Source organism: Macrobrachium rosenbergii, chromosome 22 (assembly GCF_040412425.1).
Source record: "Macrobrachium rosenbergii isolate ZJJX-2024 chromosome 22, ASM4041242v1, whole genome shotgun sequence".
Classification (NCBI taxonomy): Eukaryota; Metazoa; Arthropoda; class Malacostraca; order Decapoda; family Palaemonidae; genus Macrobrachium; species Macrobrachium rosenbergii.
In genome coordinates this window covers 30,465,891-30,473,390 of record NC_089762.1, presented here as the reverse complement: position 1 = coordinate 30,473,390, position 7,500 = coordinate 30,465,891, and the positions used below count along the sequence as shown (strand labels likewise).

At 32.0% G+C, this 7,500-nt stretch overlaps 1 protein-coding gene and 1 long non-coding RNA gene across 2 annotated transcripts in view; one reads left to right on the top strand and one right to left on the bottom strand.

Moving 5' to 3' along the window:
* LOC136850704 (uncharacterized) overlaps positions 1 to 7,500 on the top strand; it is a 1,048,955-nt gene that overhangs the window by 512,511 nt on the left and 528,944 nt on the right. The gene's annotated exons all lie outside the window — the stretch shown is intronic.
* Positions 1 to 7,500, bottom strand: part of LOC136850703 (uncharacterized) — a 460,181-nt gene that overhangs the window by 72,076 nt on the left and 380,605 nt on the right. The window lies entirely within an intron of this gene.

Sequence of the window (7,500 nt, the reverse complement as noted above, 5' to 3'; positions counted from 1 at the left end):
CGCAGACACACTTATCAATCATTATTCCCTTTGGCTGTTAGTTATTCCCGTGGTATAGTGATTCGTTATGAGCAATATTTGTGGCTTAATATTTGTGAATTATCATAAATTGTCATTCTAGTTCTGTCCATTCTACATAACCCCACACACATACATACAGTCATATATATATGTATATATATTTATATATATAGTATATATATATATATATATATATATATATATATATATATATATATATATGAATGAATATTTGTTGCTTAATATTTATGAATTACCATAAATTGTCATTCTAGTTCTATCCTTTCTACATACCCCAAAACACATGCATACAATCATATATATACACACACATTATATATATATATATATATATATATATATATATATATATATATATATATATATATGAGTGAACGATAGGTAGTTTTTAGTTTCTGTGACAGTAGTTTAGTGTGGTTTGTTAATATGACCATCTCTTCGACCGACTGAGATCGGCTAACTATATAGGCATACATATACAGATACAGTATATGTATATATATATATATATATTTTAGTTTATATATATAGTTTATGTGGTTTGTTAACCCCATGACCATCTGTGTTGTGTGTGTGTGTGTGTGTGTGTGCGCGTTATTTGTGTATGTTCGGTTGTAAAAGTATTATTTGGAGAAAATAGTGAGGTACTACACAGAAATGTTATTTCGCCTTTTTATAGACTTCATAATCAAAAAGTGGTCGAAGATGGAAGAGAAGTTTTTAATGAAGTAACGACATAAACTAAACTGACTTTGATGTCTTAGATGATGCTTTTGTGATCAGAGAACGCCGCGAGATTAATAAAGCTTGCGTGATAGAAACATAGGACTCAAAATAAATGTAAGAAAACAAAAGTAATGAGCATGAAGGAACAGATTGAGAAAGCATTAGTGAGGATGTATATTCCGAATATTTAGGAACAATGGTTCTCTTGAGTTGGAAATAATAAAGATTAATAAAGGCGAGTCAATCAGTGGGCAAGCTGAATAAAATTGGAAGTAATGAAGATTAATAAAGGCAAGTCAATCAGTGGGCAAGCTGAATAAAATTTAGAAATCAGATAGACTGAATTGCATACAAAAGTAACACTACAAAATAGACATTAATTATTGTATGACAACGAGACTTGAAGATTTGCGATTTCAAAAAAAAAAAAAAAGTTTTATGATGGCAGGACATTCAAAAATGATACTATAAGGGAGATTACGGAAGTTCATTTTGTAGATGATAGAATGAACACCATATTCTGTGGAAGCTTGAATTTCAAGCCAGTGGCCCCTGTGAGCTTGTTTCATATGAATAGGGTTAATCTTCTGAATAATAATAATAATAATAATAATAATAATAATAATAATAATAATAATAATAATAATAATAATAATGGAGATGGCTTGGACATGTGAGAATAATATTTGAAAGTGTCAGTTGGGTTCCAGTGGATACCAGAAGAGTTGAAAGACCCAGAACTACTAGGGTGACCACTATGAGACGAGAAGTTGGACATGAGTGGAGATTGCTAAAAATTAAAGCACCGGAATGACATGACTCATGGAATTTATCAGAGGCCCTTTGCGCCAGCTCGTAGGAGGCTGATGATGATAATGAGCACGATTTATTTTGTAACTTATATATATATATATATATATATACATACACACACACACACACACACACATATATATATATATATATATATATATATATATATACATATTTATTTATATATATTACTAAAAGGACCTCATTCAAACTGGATGGTATCTAATGGAGTATTTATTCAGAAAAAGTTACAAGCTTTCTTGGACAAACAGTCCACATTATCAAGTATGCGTACAGTGATAATGTGGACTGCTTGTCCAAGAAAGCTTGTAACTTTTTCTGAAGAAATATTCCATTAGATACCATCCAATCTGAATGAGGTCCTTTTAGTAATTCTACTGTTGCACAGAACAATTGTGTATGTGATAAAGTTTATATATATATATATATATATATATATATATATATATATATATATATATATATGTGTGTGTATGTGTATATATGTGTATATATATATATATATATATATATATATATATATATATATATATATATATATATTTATATATGTATGTATGTATGTATGTGTGTATGTATGCACTGTATGTCAAAAAACAACTTTCAGAAGGTGTGATACCATACCCAAAGGCGTCTGTATCTCTGCTATGCCGCAATAATCGAAGAAAATAGTTACACGCTCTTTATGCGTTATATATTTTATGCAAATGTACAGTTTTTCTTGAACGGTTTATTATTAAAGTTCTTATATAAATTACTTGTAATAAGAGGTAGTTACTAACATGTGCGCGGTTGCTTCTGTTTCGTAACTTATCAGGCTCGAGTATTTTTTTGTTATCCTGATTCATTATAAGAATTTATGAAGCAGAGAAATGAAAATAAAAGAACGGAGATAAATCGTCGACGCGAACTAAGCCTTTAGAGGGAATTTTTCATGACTCCGGCTTCTCAAGGAGATGGAATTGAATAAAAGACGAATAAAAAAAAGAGGAAGCAGCAGGGTAAAATAAAAGAAAAATGTGTCCATTGAAATAGACGTGAGCGCAAGGAGAGGGAATGAGGAGATAGAGGAATGAAATACGGATTGTGAATACAAACAAATGTTTAGAGGTGAAAAAAATTTTTGAGTAACTGAAAAATTTAAGATTATGTAGACTGATAAATCTGTGGAGATGGGCAAATGGAAAATAATATTAATATTGCGATGACGTTGATTTCTCGCTAGTATTTTATCATTATAGTAATGGGAAAGGTCCACTCTTTACTTTTATCCTCATATACATAGTCAAGGTAAGTTTCTACTGAATCTAGAGGTATGTCACATGTATATGTGAACTGTAGAGAAAATGTTCATGTTGAGTGATCCTCTCAGTGAAAACATGCTACCCCAGGACTGCAAGAGATATTTATAAAAGACAAATATGGTGGCCTTATGAGCCGATGAGTTGATTATTTTCTTGAAGAAGAAGCGATTTGCTAATCCCTGTAGTCCTCAGGGGAAGCAAAAATAAAAGAATCCATGATAGAATCTCATGAGTAGCCATAGTAGAGGCACCCTCCTGTATCCAGAGAAACAGGAAGTTTGTAAAGAAAAGATATAACCCTTGAAAGAGCAACCTGATAGTTGAATGAAATTCCCTTACTTTCTTAGTGTCAAATGCACATACAGTTGTCACTGTTGGGAAGAGATAGGAATACTGCAGAAAAAAATTCTGATAAGGAGGTGGCTGCTGCGGCACCAAAATTGCCAACTGGTACTGAAGTTACTCAAAAAGCTTGTTTCTGGACCACACCAAAGTCAGCCACCAAATTATCAGTGTTGCAAGTAGTGATTTCAATAAAGAAAGACAGTGGATCCTATAAGATTATTTCTTAGAATTCTTCCTAACCAAATGGAATTATGTAGTCGTGATAGCTAAATAGGAGAAACTTGTTTTAATTATTCGTGAGATATGACGAAGCTATTCTGCAACTTCAACATGCTTTTCCCAAATGTGCGTGTCTTGTAACCTGACATTTAATCCAAATAGTGTTACTTGAACAGGTATCTTGACAGCCCATGTTTACGATATAACCTAAAATATAATTTTCATTAACAAACTGTTCAGGTTTTTTCTTGTGATACACTTTGTTCTGTTTAGTGCCATGCCGTGAATCTGTTCCATTGTGGGCTAATATGAATATTTATGAAAAAATAATTAGCAGCCAGTGAAAAAATTACCTATCCTTCATTTTCGAAATTTTAATTACAGCACAATTAAATACAAGGAAACTAGCTCAATGTTATGCTTAGACTGGAAAATTGTCAGCTGTCTGGATGAAAGAAGGACTCAGTAATGGAATGCAGTAATGGGTAGATCTAGTGATCATCCTAACCGTTACCAAAGGCTCAAATTTCGTCAGCCAAAAAGGTTAACAATGTGGAATCAAGAAAAAGAGCCAAGGGGCCTTCTGTGTGAATTCGCCTCTCTCCATAAAAGTATTAACCAGCTCTGGAGTCATAGCACAGTCATCCCTGCCACCCACTTTTAATATTAACCGGTAACTTAAGTTTACATTCCAATGAACGTTGCTTTCTGCGAATAATCTGCATATTACAACAAAATATACTCTACACCTTATAACATACACTCACTGTGAACCGCATGAGCTCCTCATTGGACGGGTCGATATCGTTCTCGGCTAGCACTGTGCTGGCCCCGCGTTCGATTCTCCGGCCGGCCAATGAAGAATTAGAAGAATTTATTTCTGGTGACAGAAATTCAGTTCCTGGTGTAATGTGGTTCGGATTCCACAGTAAGCTGTAGGTCCCGTTGCTAGGTAACCAATTGGTTCTTAGCCACGTAAAATAAGTCTAATCCTTCGGGCCAGCCCTAGGAGAGCTGTTAATCAGCTCAGTGGTCTGGTTAAACTAAGGTATACTTAACTTTTTGTGAACCGCATTGCTATCTTTTCTACCATATGCTTTCTGTAGGTGCATGCATGCCACATTCAGCTTATTCCACGGTACCCCTCAAGTTACTTCCGTTTCATGAAAAATGTTGGCACCCCATAAACTGTTCCCTGTCCTGTATAAATCGCTCTTCGCTTAGCAGTCCTTCTGTTTTGTCGTTCTGTCAAATTCTATCTTACATCCACCTCGAGGAACAATGATTGCAATTACTCGTTCGTTTAGAAAATCTTCCTCTCATCCAGACATTCCTCCCTTTCACTTAATTACACCGTCACCACCATAACACGGCGTCGCACTTGAAATCCCATCAGTTCATTGCACGTCTATATTCCTCAATCGTTCAACTGCCTTCCTAATGTCGTCGATAGTCTCTTATCCAAGCATTTGCCTTAATCGATTCTATCGTAGCATCATTCAGAGCTACCTCTTGTCGATCCTCTACATCCAGCAACTTTATAAAATCGACATGAGACTGTATTCCCTTCGGACAGTAACTTTCAATGGGTACTTTTTATTCTATATGATATATATATATTTATGTATAATCATTAAGCTACAAATGTCGTTTAATTCCCAGTTCACGGTACTTCGGGAATGATTCCGAAGGGGAATTATCGCTTACAAATTCCACTTCGGGGATATTCCCGAAGTAGCGTGAATGGATATTAGACGACATTTGTAGCTTAATGATCGTATATAAATTCACGGAGTGATAAAAATTTCATATATATATATATATATATATATATATATATATATATATATATATATATATATATATATATATATATATATATATATATATATATATATATATATATATATATATATATATATATATATATATATATTAAGATATAAGCTTTAGAAAAGAGCTGGAGAGACGGCAGTGATAGTTGTGGTAATTCTTACTCAGAGAGAACAATAATCCATAGAATTTGTGTGATACCCCAGCAGGAAAGGCAATAGAAGGCTTTGTGTAATAGAGGAATTTTGGAAATTCCACGTCATCGTTATCTTGTGAGAATAACCTCACAAAATGAAATCGTTGTAGGAAGATAAGTAAAATAAAGTTACCTGCATAGCCTTTATTAGGTGAAGGACCATAAGCTTTAGAATTAGAAGTACGTATATCACTCACTGATTAGGTAATAGTGAAAAAGTCATTGTCTGTTTGGCGTGTTATTACGGCTCTCCTTTGTAATGTTACTGGAAGATTTATATGAAGGTGTTTTTTTAGCTATTTTGTACATTCATGTAATAAAAATAAAACCACAAGTTGAAGAGATTCTTAGTAAAGGTACATGCGAAAGATGATTATGTAATGAATGTGTTAACCTAGGACAGAATGTTTAGTAACTTCTAGCTGTGGAATTATAAGCCACAAACTAATGCAAACAAAAAATAGAAAACTTTTTTTCTGTAACGCGTACTTGGGATTACCAAAATTATATGCGTTGTACTGTAATAAATTATGATTATAATCGACAGCTCTATTTAACCAGATAAAAGAGAGTTTTGTAAACTCATCATCATGGTTCTGTGACTTTGCAAAGTGATGTCATTGTGAAAAAGCGAGAGATTAAAGTGACCTACATTATACCCCTTGATTTGTGAGAGCCATAAATTGAATAGGGTTGTCTATCCCCTCACTGGAATGAACACAATGTTTACTGTATGTAGTGACTAGGATAGACGATTTCAGGATCTCTTTATTTTGTAACAAAGGAAATCATGAAAAAAAGAGGCAGAATTGCCCGTTTTGGTAACCCAAATATAAAAGAAATAGATTCGAAATAAAATTGTTATCTTTGCATAGTGCATTACTTTTAAGAAAATTTTAATCTTGTAATTATGACGTCACGAAGAGTGGTCATGCTGTGAGTGAAAAAGAGGTAGAGGTGCCGTATTTAGTAGCCATTAAATAAAAAATACTACAGGTTATTTATGATAATACAACGTAACATTTTAAAGACATTAATTTGGATTAAATATATCCATGTACCTCATTATCATACGATAGGGCGTGGAACTGGATTGTAAATTAGGACACTGAAAAATGGTGGGTTGATGCATGCAAAGGAAAAATTGGGAAAAATGTTTTATTTGTTACATTTTTATGGTGCTGCATAGGAATATGTCACAAAAGTTTTTTAAAAACTTTACAATTTGAGCTTGAATCTCCATATGAAGAATTGCTCTTTGGTGACATTTGCCGTCACAAATGTCACCTTTTTTACTTTAAAAATGCAAGATAATAGAATAACTAGAAACCTCAGATCCAAGATTCTGTAGATGAAAAAAAAAAAAAAGATATGAACCTCTTTTAAATGGCAGTATTATTTATAGTTTGACTACCTTTCTTCTCTTGTGTATATATTGCATACAAGACTGATTGCAGTCTTGGTGTAAGTGTCTCTCCTCTATAACAGTGTATATACACACACACACACACACATATATATATATATATATATATATATATATATATATATATATATATATATATGTGTGTGTGACATACACATACATATATATGCATATATATATATATATATATATATATATATATATATATATATATATATATATATATATATATATATATATATACAGTATATTTATTATGTTTTATATATATATATATATATATATATATATATATAATATATGTTTTGTATGCATACATATATATATATATATATATATATATATATATATATATATATATATATATATATATATATATATATATATATATATATATATATATATATATATTTGCACTGTATACTGCTGTTTGTAGGTGTATTTATGTTTTGCAATGTATACTGCTGTATGTATGTGCATTTCTACAAACCACATACAAATTAACTTCTGTGTTGCACATGTATACGCGCGTGTTTTTAATTACCTGTAGAAACGACCACTTACATCTCTTATTT